The sequence below is a fragment of the Cynocephalus volans genome, chromosome 8 (genome assembly GCF_027409185.1).
Source record: "Cynocephalus volans isolate mCynVol1 chromosome 8, mCynVol1.pri, whole genome shotgun sequence".
Lineage (NCBI taxonomy): Eukaryota > Metazoa > Chordata > Mammalia > Dermoptera > Cynocephalidae > Cynocephalus > Cynocephalus volans.
The window spans coordinates 62,339,216-62,353,534 of NC_084467.1; the positions used below are offsets into that span (position 1 = coordinate 62,339,216).

Consider the following 14,319-nt stretch of genomic DNA (forward strand, 5'->3'; position numbering starts at 1 on the left):
AGTATGCTGTAGCATAGTCAAGCTTCTCCTTTAGATATATGCTAACACCATAATAAATATAACCTATCTAAGCATAAGTTTTCATTATCTATTTAAGAGAAGTTAGAAAATAAGGCTATAACTTTAGTTTTCCCTACAGGTGTTAGTAAATATCTCTTAAGAAGTAAAAGTCTCAGGATTGTGAAATAGGCAAAAGCTTAAAGGTACAGAAAGCAAAATATGTTAGCAGGCAAAGTAGGGTGGACACTATTTTACTCTCCCCCTTTTTTTTCAGGAAAATTATGATTTCCTAAATATTTGTTCAAAATCTATCAGGATACATGAATAGGAGTAAGGACAGTTCACCAATTGATCTATCACAATTAAAAAAATCACTACTAGCTCCTTTTTATAGGCTAATGCAGAGGATTTTTAAGGTTCATATATGAATAACTTTATAGTATTTTTATGTAAATATTATTTACCCAGATACCAAACTGAACATCAATTGTTTCCCTATGAAGAGGTTTACTTTAAAATATGCATAATTACTTCTTTAGGAAGAATTTGTGATCATCAGTGATGTCACTGCAAGAATATATTTCCTATGCTTGCTAAAAAACAAACAAAAAAACCCAGAAAACAAAACTCCCATATTCAATAAGCTCCTAACTAGATTCTGCTACAGATATATCAGACAGAACATGTTGTCTTCATCTATTTCCAGAAAACATTAAACAACAGCTCTCAACAATCTGTTCTCATTTATAATACAATGCATTTGTAGTGTTGGCAAATGGGAAATCCCAAAGCTAGTGAATAAACAGGAAGTTTCAGCTAGTGTTAACAATCCCCCAGGACCCTATTTGTACAGAAATGGCCTTTGCAAGAAGATGAGCAAATGTGCAGTTTTATACTTGGCAAAAAACTTGTGAATTTTATTTCCAACTCATTTAGTAACGTTATGTTTTATTCATACACAAAAACATACACAAACTTGTGACTTTGGGTAGATTTATGAAGATTATATATATTATATAATATATAATAAAATGTATGCAATGTATGTGTCTTTATGAATATATTTGATATATTATATATACATATGTCTAAGAATCATTAATATTATATGTATACATACCGTGTGTGTGTGTGTGTGTGTGTGTGTGTGTGTGTGTGTGTGTGTGTATGTATATGATTTAGTAGCAGTTTCAGGGTCTGTGCAAGAGCTCTTTAATTTACAGAAAATATCAGCATGGCATGAAATGGAGTGAAACTATGCAGGGTGGAGTGGTCCATTGCAATTTTTAGAGGACTTTACCATTTTCAAATACTATTTAAATATTAGAAAATGACAAATACTTAGTGTGTTGGAGTAAAATTCTATAACCACCTTAACAGAAAGCAGTGACACACAGCAGCAGTGTTAAACTGTGATTACACTGGAACACATTATTTTCAAAATACAAAATAAAACAACTCTATATTCCATAATGGCCGCACATAAGTTCTAGACATATTCTAAATACGTCTAATTTATGCAAGTCATTGAGACCCGTATTACACCTCCTGGAATACTCTTTTAAAAAATGCTATTGTTGTACATATTATTAAATAAGCTTCATGTCATTAGTTTTATTTTGGGAGCATTATTTAATCTCCATACAAAGTTTCTAAAATTGATAAAAATCTCCTTATTTGGAATTATAGACCCTATTTGCTTCTTTGTTCATTTCCATGAATTTTCAGGTATAATCAAAGAATGTTTTATATTAAAAGCCAATTTTGGCTAATATAAAACAGATTTATTCATGAATAACATAATTCCTATAATATTTTAAATTTATAGTAGATAATCCTAAGATTATATTAGTATAATTCAAGTAGAAAGACAAAATCCCTCTAAAAGCATGTGAACAGGCCAAGAAACACCTTTTGCTTAATACCACATACTACAAAATTTGTTACAAATAATCTAGGATCATAATGATGATAAATTCTAACTAAAGGTGGTTATTCATACAGAGATAAAGGCAAATGTTTTGGCATGGACGAAGAATTCAACACTAGACAATAAATTAAGTTTCTAAAAATTCATGAAAAAATGTAAAATTTAGGAAATATGAACTTCTCATGGTTTTAAGTAACACAGATTTTAGCCATGCAGAGTGACATGGTACAGGCAAAGAAACCATATCCCTTTTGTATTCTCTGCCTAATAAATTAGTCTTAACTATGAACAAAGCATTAGTTAAAAGGACAGGTAACATATTCTTTTATATAATTGATTTAAAAGGGGGAATTCAAAAGCTTCTTTATTATAAAGACTGGATTTGAAGTTCTGAGCATTTGAGCACCTATAAGAGCAAAAAGGTAAAATAGATTTATTTGCTATTATCTGCATATGTAAAATTTCAGGCGTGAAATATGACCATTGGCCCAGGGGGATGATTCTGCCTTGGTTAGCACTGCTGCTGTTTCAGTCACTTTAAGAAATAGATGTTCTTTTATGGGCCAGCCCGTGGCTCACTTGGGAGAGTGCGGTGCTGATAATACCAAGGCTGCGGGTTTGGATCCCTAAATTAGGGATGGCCAGTTAGCTCACTTCGGAGAGCATGATGCTGACAACACCAAGTCAGGGGTTAAGATCTCCTTACCGCTCATCTTTTCAAAAAAAAAAAAAAAGAAAGAAATAGATGTTCTTTTAAAGTTATATGTAAATCATCTTTTCCAAACTAGAAATTTATCATTTATCTAATTTATATAATCTGAGATGTAATGTTTGAGGAATTGGAAAGGAAATGAAAACATATTTCTCCCTTCAACCTCAGAAATTGCTGGCTTGCAAATCTCTTGCCTTGAGGTTTGTTGATGATTAGCAGTAAGAAAGTAAAAAAAACCCAAAAAACAAAAAAGCATTTCTCAGCAATCACCAAGGAGGTTTTTTGCTCCCCCATAACCTCCATGACCCTCTCCAGTCCTAAATAAACATATATTTATAAATACAGTGTGCCCTCTCTGCTAACTGCAGGTTCAAGATAAATTCACTAGGTGACCTCCTCCTACTGTTTTGGCCATCTTAACTTTCCTGCCAGTCCCCACAAAATTTTTGGGAAACCCCTTGAATACAGTTAAAGAGAACTGGGAAAAAAAAAAAAAAGAATAGTCCAGAGCCCAGAGCAAAACCTAAGACTTTAATATTGGAGTAGAAAAAACACACAAACCAACAAAAGAGCACAACAATGGCAAAAAATCCTTAAGCAATGTGGCACATAGGGAAAGATTATTAAAACCCAATAATATATAGGCATATACAGGTAAAAAGTAAAGACCAAATTGTTCACTGATCTGGGATTAATTTAACAAAAACAAAAACAAATCTGGATTGCCTCTATAGAGATAAAAGATTACCAGAAACCTAATTCTATCATCCCTACTACGTTAGGTTAATAACTGCCTTTATGTATTCTATTGTAGAAATTATAGGTGCTAGCACATTCTTAGCACTGAATGCTTTTCATTTGTACAGGTAAATTAGATTTCATAGAAGAATTTCTAATGAATGAATGAAGTTTGATGTGGAATTAACCTTGAGCTAGCATTTTCACTGACAAAAATATTGGTACAAATAATTTCATTTGGAAATACAAAGTCACCTAAATGGTTGAAAACAATTTCCTCATTTGATAACATAAAAGTTAAATTTTAGAATAAGTAGCATTTTTTTCTTTAACCAAAATGGTTACTACTGATGATAAAAATTTTAAGGTTTATATAAAGATAAATTACTCAAATTTACTTAGTTCTTAAGTTTTAACATCATTATATGTCACCGGAGGATAGCTTCAGTAAACATTAGTTGGGTTGTAAGGAAGGACATCTAGAAAAATATCAAAGTTGTTTAATATTGTATAAAACTAGTATTGCTAGAGAACTTATGCAAACGCACTTCACTATAATTTCATATCTATCCAACAGAAATAAACAGAAACTTTACTGTGTAAGAAATATAAAAAGGCTTTATCCTTACCAGGACAAATAAAAGGCTATAAGGTCACATGTATTTCAGTTAACTCTACTTTAAAAAAAAAAAAAAGTTTTTAAAATTTACTTAGAGCCTCTAATAGCAACATTAGTAGAATAACACAATTTCCATAACATTATTATTATTGAGGTATGCTAAGATATGTACTGTTTAAATTACAATATAAATGTAGCCAAATTAAAAAATTGAAATTCAATCCATAACGTATGTATTAAGTTGCATATACCTCTTTATCTATAAGTTGTTTATAAATCAAATTATTATGAAATTTTAGTCTTAAAATGCAGTGGAAGTGCCATCATATTTTATAAAACTAACAGATAGTGTAATGAAGAGGCAAATAGAGAAGCTAATGCTTGTTGTACTCAAAGTAAGTATGAAGTAATGTAACAGGATAATGAGAACTATATTACTTTTGAAAGTTTTTATATCTCTCATACAGAACCAAGAAACTTAAACTTTTAGAATTGGACAGTCCCTTTTAAATTATTTAAAGTAATTAACTTTCTTTTTCTAGCAGAACAAAGAAGCAACATTTTGGTGTTCCTCAAAGATGGCTTTCCCAACAAAGAAATAATTCTGGTTTGTGATGGCCATAATGCTAAATTCATTAACAGAAAAACTACAAAGATTACTTAGAGATAGTCATTATGTGATGTGATTCTTTCCTGAAAGTCATCAGAGACTGTCTCTGTGTGTGCGTGTGTGTGCGTGTGTGTGTCAGTGAGAGAGAGAGACAGAGACATACACAGAGAGTAAGAGGAAGCATTTTTATGAGAGGGAGGCAGTGCTGGAAATGAAAGTTTTAAAATTATTATCTCCATATTATTCCCTGACCTTTGCAAATTCCAGGAACATCTTTATACATCAAACTACAATTATAAAAGTAACTTTACAAAAATCGAAAACAACAATTACAGTAATTTAAAAAAAAGTTTCCGTCTAGTTTGCTCTATTGAAGATGTAACTGAATCTTGATGGATACATACTTTTTTATTTATACCTGGTTAAGTCTTCACTAGTAAAATCGTGCACTGCCTAAAAGAATCTTTACTATGTTTAGCTTCAATTACTTCTGACGAGGTGATAAATTTAATATTTCAGGCTGTAAGTATACTCCTTAGAAGCAACATCATATTAAGACACAAGCTAGAACCATAGCTCAAGTTCTACCCCCTCCATCAGTAAGGCCTTGGGCTAGTTTTCCACCCTCCCCCAAGCCTATTTCCTCTACAATATGATGGTAGTGTCAAGAACTGTGAAGAGTCAGAGATGCTATCCTACTTGAAAGCTATCATGTCAGCCTGTCACACTTTCATAAAGGCTGACAGTAGACAAAAGACTCAAGACAGAGAGAAAAAACATTATTACTCATTGCATGAGCTTCATGTTCTCATAAGTTCTCCATTCACCCCCTAAGAACCAGTGGGGTGATGCCAGATGGCCCAAATGGAAGTTGCACAGAGGGCTTGTGTCATATCTGAGGACCCCTAAACTTAGAAAAACCCCAATCTTATTAGAAGTCTTCCAGAAAGCCTGCCCAAACTTTGCGCCAGGAAATAAGGGAGACCTAATTTGATTATACGGTCTGCCTTTTTCCCTGGAAGGAGCACTGTTTCTCTTTTCCAAGTCTGTTTGCTTTAGAACCATCCTTGAAAAGATAATTAGGAACAAAAGTTGTCATAAAATGTGTAGTAATGACATGGATAATTGACCCCCAGCAGATAACAATATCTTCGCCATTATTGATATTGATGTATGAAAAATGGCACTTAAAAATGTGAAAATTGTTATTTGTTATATAACGTTATCACCACTATTAATTTTCTTTAAAAAATAGCTTTTTATAATGAAGTGCTAAAAATTAAAAGCTTCTGAAGTTGATATAAAAGTCTTATTTGTTAAGTAATTCTCAACAAAGCCTGACACCTTGAAGATATGTTTCAATTATAAAATAAATAGATCAACTAGTAGCTGACTGTCTTCAGTGTATTCACATCTTTGATAGAAAGGGCTCTGGAAGACACATGGTTAACCACAATCAGGGAATAATTGACTCACATTGTTTCTAATTCTAAAAGGGAATGAAAATATCTTTATATACACTATTTATTTATAATCCTATATCACCCTCTCCAAAGTCCAAAAGAGAAGGTAGAAATAAACATTATTTCTAATTGTTTGTGGGACAAAAATAAAACAAAACAAACAAACAAAAAATAGCTAATAAACATTCGTATGTTAGAATGATATCGTAGGAAGCAGACAAATGGTATAATATATTGCCATGAGTCAAGTGAATACAACTCATACAGCTAATTCCCTTTAAAAAGGACTGATCTCACCCACTCTAAGTAAAATCTTAAAGAACTATTTAATCTGATAAAATTGTGCAAAAATCATACCTTCTTTGATAACCACACTAAGTAAAGCATGAAATATTTCACATTTGCTATAGGATATAGGTTGTTAAAAGCTCAAGAAGTATAAAAATATAAGAAACTAAGATTACATTATACAATGTAATCACACTGGATCATGATAATGCATTACATTAAGGGTCTGCAATGGTGTTAAATCGCTTTAAGAGTAAAACATATTCACAAAGAATAAGTATGGAACATTTTGCAAGCAAGACAGAAAGTACTAAAGTGCAGCAATAAATCATGAAACTTGTACATCTGAAGAATGAATTGCTATCCCCAGAGTGTGAAGTATAACAAACAGTGGTGCCACAAAGCAGGAATATCCCAGTAATAATTTGAAATTGAATCTTATTATTACACAATATTCGTAAGTTGTGTTAAATAAGATTTTCAGAATTATGAATATGGTAGTTCTGTAAAAGTGACCATTCATGCTAAATCTGAAATAGGTTTGGAAATTCTATTACAATTTAAACAAAATTATTTCACACAGCATTATACACATTTTCTATTAATTTGCTCTGATTTCAGTATTATGATGGTTAATTTTATGTGTCAACTTGATTGAACCAAGGAGTACTCACATATTTAGCTAAACATCATTTCTGGGTGTATCTGTGAGGGTGTTTTCTGATAAGATTAGAATTTGAATTGTTACACTGAGTAAAGAAGAATTCCCTTGTAGGCATCTTCCAATCTGTTGAGGGCCTGAGCAGAACCAAAATGTGGAGGAAGGGAGAACTGGCTTACTCTTTCTGACTGCTTATCTGTGACACTGATGATCTGTCCTCAGACTGGGACATATGCCATCAGTGCTCCTGGTTCTCTGCATTGGGACTTAAGCTAGCACTTACACCGCTGATTCTCCTGGTTCTCAGGCCCTTGGACTTGGACTGGGACTACACCACCATCTTCTGTGGATTTCCAGCTTGTGGATGGCAGATTGTGAGACTTCTAAGCCTCCATAATTGAGAGCCAATTCCTCATAATAAGTTATATATACACATGCATGTATATATGTATATATATACATTTTCTGTATGTGTGTATACAAATATATGTAAACCAATATATCCTAGTGCTTTTACTTCTCTGGATAACCCTGACTAATACAAGCATGTTCAATCACTTTAAATGGCATTGTTAAATTTCTTGAATAAATTTAAGTATTTCTGAAGGCACATTTACATTATTTGATTAACATACAATTCAGTCACTTGACCAAAATGTATTTACTTTTCCATATTTAATCATGCTAATGATAACATACACCCTAGAACAAAATAAAATAAACCACATCCAGTTAATACATAAGTTAAAATATCTTTATTTATTAATAGGTACATAACTTTAATTACTTATTCTATATTAAAGTCACTGGGAGTTAGACCACAAATGGAGTGTGAGAAAAACACATGGAACAAAGACTTTTTGGCCAAAGATAAAAAGAGTAATACTGAAGTTAATGGAGGAAAGCATTTCCTAACAGATCGACAATAAACAAATAAAATTTTTTAAAAAGAAAGAAAGATACAATCACAATAAATGTTAAACTTTCAAAAGGAGAGAACAGAACTGAGGTTACCAAATGTGAGAAAGGGGGAGGTTAGTGAGAAATTGGTAATGGGCCACAAAAAATGATTACATTGTGTAACATTGAATATAATAATTATCCTGATTTAAGCATCACATATTGCACACAGGTATTCAACACAGTACCCTAAAGATATGTATAATCCATTATGGTTCAAAAAAAGAAAAAAAAGAAAAAGAATACTGTAGGTTTCTTATTTGAAGAAAACAATGTAATAAAATGTTTGCAGGGCAGGCAAGTAGGAAGATATTTAGAGGTCTAATTTATTTTAGTGTTTGGGGTAAACTCCAAATTGCAAGGTCTGAGAGAATAAATGAAAAGAAATGGAAGTAGATAGTATTGACTATTCTCTCAGTTAATAACATTTTTTTCCACTTGAAGTTGCTCAGAAGAAATTGCTTGGAGTCATCCTAAACTCATCCCTCTGCTCTCACACTCTATATTCAATTTATCAGAAAATACTGTTAAGTCCACCTTCAAAATATATTCAGAATATAAACACTTTTCAGTACCTTCAATGTTAATACCCTGTGCCAATTCAAACTTGGTTTTGCCTGGATTACAGCAATAGCCTGCTATTCAGTGCCCTTGCTCCAATAGTTTCACCCCTAGATCCTCTTCTCAATCTAGTTTCCAGAATGATCATGTGAAAAAGTAACAGATACCATCACTCCTCTGCTCAAACTCTCAATGCTTCCTACCTCACTTTGAGTCAAATCCTCCTCCTTAACAATGGCAGATAGACCATTGTAGAGTCCCCCAATTATCCTCACTTTCTTTCTTAGTCCTGACCAAAAAAACAGAGTACCTTGACCACTCTCTGACTCAGCCAGCTGCATGTTTCTCCCCAGCAGGCTTGAACCCAAGCCAGGGCCTTGAACATTCCCAGGCACTGATAAAGTTGTTTAGGTTATTGTCCAAGCTGAACATATAAAAACTAGCCCCCACCTTGAGCCAAATTACTTAAAACTTTATATAAACTTCTTAACCCCACCCCCTCCTTACAGACATACCAGGGTACAACATCACTTTTCTTGTTGTTTGTCAGAAGGATGCTGATTTGGAATCCCAACTGTCCCCATCTAATGACAGTTTGGAGCAGTCCCTTGCAGGAACTCCCCTGCCAGCACCTTTGGGGCGACTCCACCTGTGGGTTCAGCCAGACAGAACACCCAACCTGTACTCCTCAAGCTCCCTTACCTTTAAGACCTCATCTCATTTTAATTTCTTGCTTATTCTAATCATTCTGACTTCCTCAGTGATCACTAAATACCCCTGAACTCCTGCCTCACATCTCCAACAGAATACAAACTCCTTAAAGACAGGAATATTTGTGCTGCATCTCTAGCGATGAGTACACACTTAACAAATAATTGTTGGTTTGAAGGAAGGGAAAAAGAAAGGAAAGAAGAATGGATGAGGAATAGAAGAAAGAAGGAAAGAGAAAGAAATAGGAAAACTGCTTGATAGGGAAACATCTGTGTACAGGAATCTGATTTTTATGAAACAGATTTTTTATTGTTCAGATTGTTAGGTCATATTTATATCCACCCATCTGACAAACATGTTCACATTCTAAGTTCTGTCTTCTGAGTCTCCTGATTAACTTGTTAAAATCTTTCCCCCATTCTTGCTCAAGCTTCTGGATAAGATTAATTTTGTATACTCTAACCTAGAAACCACCCACTGCATACACCTACCTTTTAATATATCTGATACTACACATTCGGTAAATATGCATCATATACTAATTATGTTGTGCCAGGCATTCTGATGTTTTAAAAATAAATCAAGATGAAAACCCTGTCCTTAAAGATCTTATAGTATAATAAGGGTGTGAGACAAGCACACATGCACCTGAAGGTAGAATACAACATACAATTTAAAAGTTAAGTTAAAGAAGAATAAACTCCGGCTTCAATTAGTTTAGGGGTTTCTAAAAAAAGAGGGGCAACAGTATAATAATCTCATGAATACTGTATTCTCAAATAAATTACTTATGGATTTGAGGGAAACTTGAAAACTAAGTAATTGTGGAAGTAGCACAACTTCATTTGCAGGAAGCCAGGAGGAGATACCAAGGGAATTTTTAGTAGTCCATCTTTCTTGGAGAAAGCTTTTAAGTCAAACATAAAAACACATCTAATTAATAGATTTTTCAAGACAACCTTATAATATTAAATGCAAATTAGGTGATAAGCCTAGGAATGTATCACATATACTTTCACTGTTTATGTCTACATTAGTGAACCCATTTTATACTGCATCGAGTGCCTTAAGAGTTATTTTACTCCCCTTGTCCTTGAATATAAATAGAGCACAGCTGAAATGGTGAACTAATGGGATCTCCTCAATACCTTTATATAGTTATTAGGGAGTTAGAAATTCACATATATATGTGCTCTCTTCATGGAGAATTAAATTTTATTTCACAGGTCACTCTGCCCATGAAATGGCTTAGCTTAGAAGAGGGCAAACCTGAGGTCAGAAACAAAGGACCCAGGCAAAGATATCTTCTATTAAGTCCAGGAGACTGTGCCTTGGAAAAATAATCCCTTAAGGTAAGAATGTTAAGAGTGGAGTCGTTAGTTGTTGCAACTAAGACCGCAAGTCATTCTGAGCGTAACTATGATTTGGAGAGAGAATTTGAAAGTGAAGGTGTGATGATAATTTTTAAAATTGCAACTTCTTCAATTATTATGACACCACTACTCATGCACTTTACTATTAACATGGGCAACTTGTAACTACAGTAAGTAATAACAGTAATCACCTATTTACCTCTGATGTTATAATAATCAAGAATAAAAATGAGATATATTATGTTTTAAAAGACAATTGCGATCTTCCATAAAAGTAATTTATGGTGAATGTAAAATTTAAATGTGATTATTTTAAAATTAAAAACAATCTAAAGTGTATAGTGTGAGTACCAGAGAACTTTAAAGATCCATTAGTGAAGTAATAACTAGTCAAGACTATAGTAGAGTTGACTATTTTTTTTTCTCATTAAACAGTCATGATGTTTTCTTTAAGTTGTTCTTGAGATTTTATTTATCTTTGAAGAATAAAGGTCGGTCCAGCTAATTTCTGTCTTACAATCTCTTTTCTTGAAAAACTAAAAGTTTTTTGTAACCTGGCTTCAACGATACTTAGGCACCATTCTTTTAAAATTCAACAATTACTTTGTCTTGACAGTACTCACTTAAGAATAGACTCATAACCACCATTACTAATCAATCCACACCTAATTATCTGGTTTGGCATTCTTGTAGATATGTAAGAAAAAAATTCACCATAAATTTGGTTAACTTTAAATACGGAGTTCCTATAGCTGAAATTATTGCTTGAAGCAAACTTTTAAAATATGTATTGGAAAACTCCTATACACTGTATTTCTTTCATACATGCAAAATATACTTTTGACATTATATTGTACATTTAACAGAAAGCATAATAATTCAATGAAAGATGGCTGTTTTCTGTAAGAAATTATTATTTTATGCAGGTAAGAAAAGGGAAGAAATAACGTAGACTATTTTGTATTGCGTAGTAAAATATCATTTTGGTTTTTCAAAAAACCTGAGTGGAGACTCTTGTCCACTCAAATCTATATTCTCAAAGTTGCAACAGATGTATTACATATGCTTTGATACTCAATAGTAACTTGTCACTAATTAATATTATAGTTGAAATTTCAATTATACTTAAACTAAAATTAGTGTTCAAATAAACTTTTTAAAAGGCAAAGGAATATAATACTAACATTTGTAGGAAAACCCTGAAAATATTTTAGTAAAGATTCACTAGCACATAAGAACCAGAAAACAATGTGTTCAGCTTAGACTTTTGTAGTTAACATAAAAAAGGGAATTAATTATTTAGCATAGTTTAGACATGGTGTATTTATCCCATTTAATGAAATAGATTATAAAAATACATTTCATATATTTCAAAAATTATTTAGTTTTTAAAAAACATTCAGCAATGTTTACATTTTTCTAAATTCTGCAGCAAGAATGCATCATTTTTTTAATTTGATAAAAGACTATATATTTTGTATAACTAAAAATTTTGTTATAAGCAATACATTCAAATATCATCTAGAAAAAAAAACCCTAAAATGGTATTACAACACTATATGTATTAAATAATTATCATCATCAAAATATATAAATTGCCTTTAAATGCTTGTTAATTAATCACCTATCTCTCTCCATTGAAATATATAAGTATTACTGAAAACCAGGACTACCACATCAATGTCAATAGAGATTATTATTTCAGGGGAAAATATGCTTATGAAAAATATCATCACTCCATATAAGAAAACATTGACATTTTCACATATATTTCAAGTCTACACTATAATGTATCGATATACATATATACAGTGAAATGACTGCTACAGTCAAGCCAATTAATATATCCATTATCTCATATAGTTATCTTGTGTGCATGTGTGTGGTAAGATCACCTAAAATATACTCTCAGAAAATTTCCAGTACACAATACAATAGTATTAACTATTGTCCTTATGCCGTATATAGATCTCTAGATTTATTTATTCTACATACCAGAACTTTGCAACCTTTGACATGTATCTCCCCTTCCTCCCTCATCACCTCTGGTAACTACCATTCTATTCTGTTTCTATGTGCTCTCCCTTTTTTATTTATTTTTATTTTATTTATATATTTATTAATGAAACATAATGGATTATACATATTTGTGAGGAACAGAGTTGAATATCAATACCTGTGTGCAATGTGATGCTCAAATCAAGATAATAGGTGTATTCATCATTACAAAACATGATCATTTTTTGTGCCCATTAAACAATTTCTCACTAATCCCCTTTCCCTCCCCCTTTCTCACCTCTAATAACCACAGTTCTGTTCCCTCCTTTTGAAAGTTCAATGTATTATTGTGATTGTTTTATCTTTTTTTGCACTCTTATTCATTAATTTATTTTTAGCTCCCACTATGAGTGAGGACATGTGATATTTCTCTTTCTGTACCTGGCTTATTTCACCTGACATAATTTTCTCCTAGCTCAACAATGTAGCTGTGAATGGCAAAATTTCATTATTATTTTCATGGCTAAGTAGTATTCCACTATGTGTATATACAACATTTTCCTTATCCAGTTATCCATCAATGGACATTTAGGTTGGTTCCATCTCTTGGCTATAGTAAATAGAACTGTGATAAACATGGGAGTGTAGGTATCCCTTCAACATCATGATTCTCAAACATCTACAGATAGAATAGCCATAATAGTTCAGCAGTGTCACTGCTGGCTATGTACCCAAAAGAACGTTGATATTTATATAACATTTATCCTAGTTTTTATTATATTTAAGGTGTAATATGTCCACTATTCAAAGCAATAAATGAAGATTTCCACTTTAAGCCAAGATGGAGTAAGAGGGACTGGATTTATGCAGCAACCAAAAAAATCAGACAGAATATAAGAAAAAACCGTCTTTAAGAAATGAGATTTAGGCACTGAAGGACAGTAATCCCTGAGAGATGGGAAACAAAATAAGTGAAATCGATGACTGCATCAATTTACTACTGTGGAGAGTTTTCAGGCTGTGGCACAGGGAGAGTAAACCCAAGCAAAGCTCAGCAGATTCCTTGAGTTGAGCAGACAGAGCTGTGAGTCTGGGGATTCTGAGGTAGAGTTTGCAAGACAGTACCAGGAAAGACAAATTTCACAAAAAGCCCAGATATTTACAGCAGGGCTTCTTGAATATTCAGCAAAGTACTGATTGGGGCTTTCAGAAAACTACCCAAGGCAGTAGAAACAACTGTCTGAAAATTTAAAGGGCCTGGTACCTGGCACTCACATCCGTCATATAGAAGAGTGACTGCTTTCACTAGCCACACTTGAAATCTCATAATCCACAAGTCATTGGGTTTAATACCTGGAAGAGTTGAGTGTTAGTGGAGGGAAATAATTTGCCCAAGACTGAACATTGCTCTGTTGTGCCTAACAGACTTGAAAAGTAAGATCCTAAAGGATAAAACTCTTTCCAAGTAACTAAAGTATCTCCAATAACCAAGCACAAAAATATTTATAGGATTAAAAATATCAAGCAAACACCAACATTAAATCCACACTGTCTGGCACCTGGTCAAAAAATAACTGCAATGCCAAAAAGGCAAAAATATATTAAAAACTTTAATAAAGAAAAAATTATATCAATCAAAACTGATCCAGAAATAACAGATACTAGAATTAGCAACAAGTATATTAAAACAGTTGT

The 14,319-nt window shown here is 32.6% G+C and overlaps 1 protein-coding gene across 1 annotated transcript in view; it reads right to left on the reverse strand.

The window, feature by feature from the left end:
• The window catches only part of NEGR1 (neuronal growth regulator 1), an 847,674-nt gene that overhangs the window by 696,556 nt on the left and 136,799 nt on the right, over positions 1 to 14,319 (reverse strand). The gene's annotated exons all lie outside the window — the stretch shown is intronic.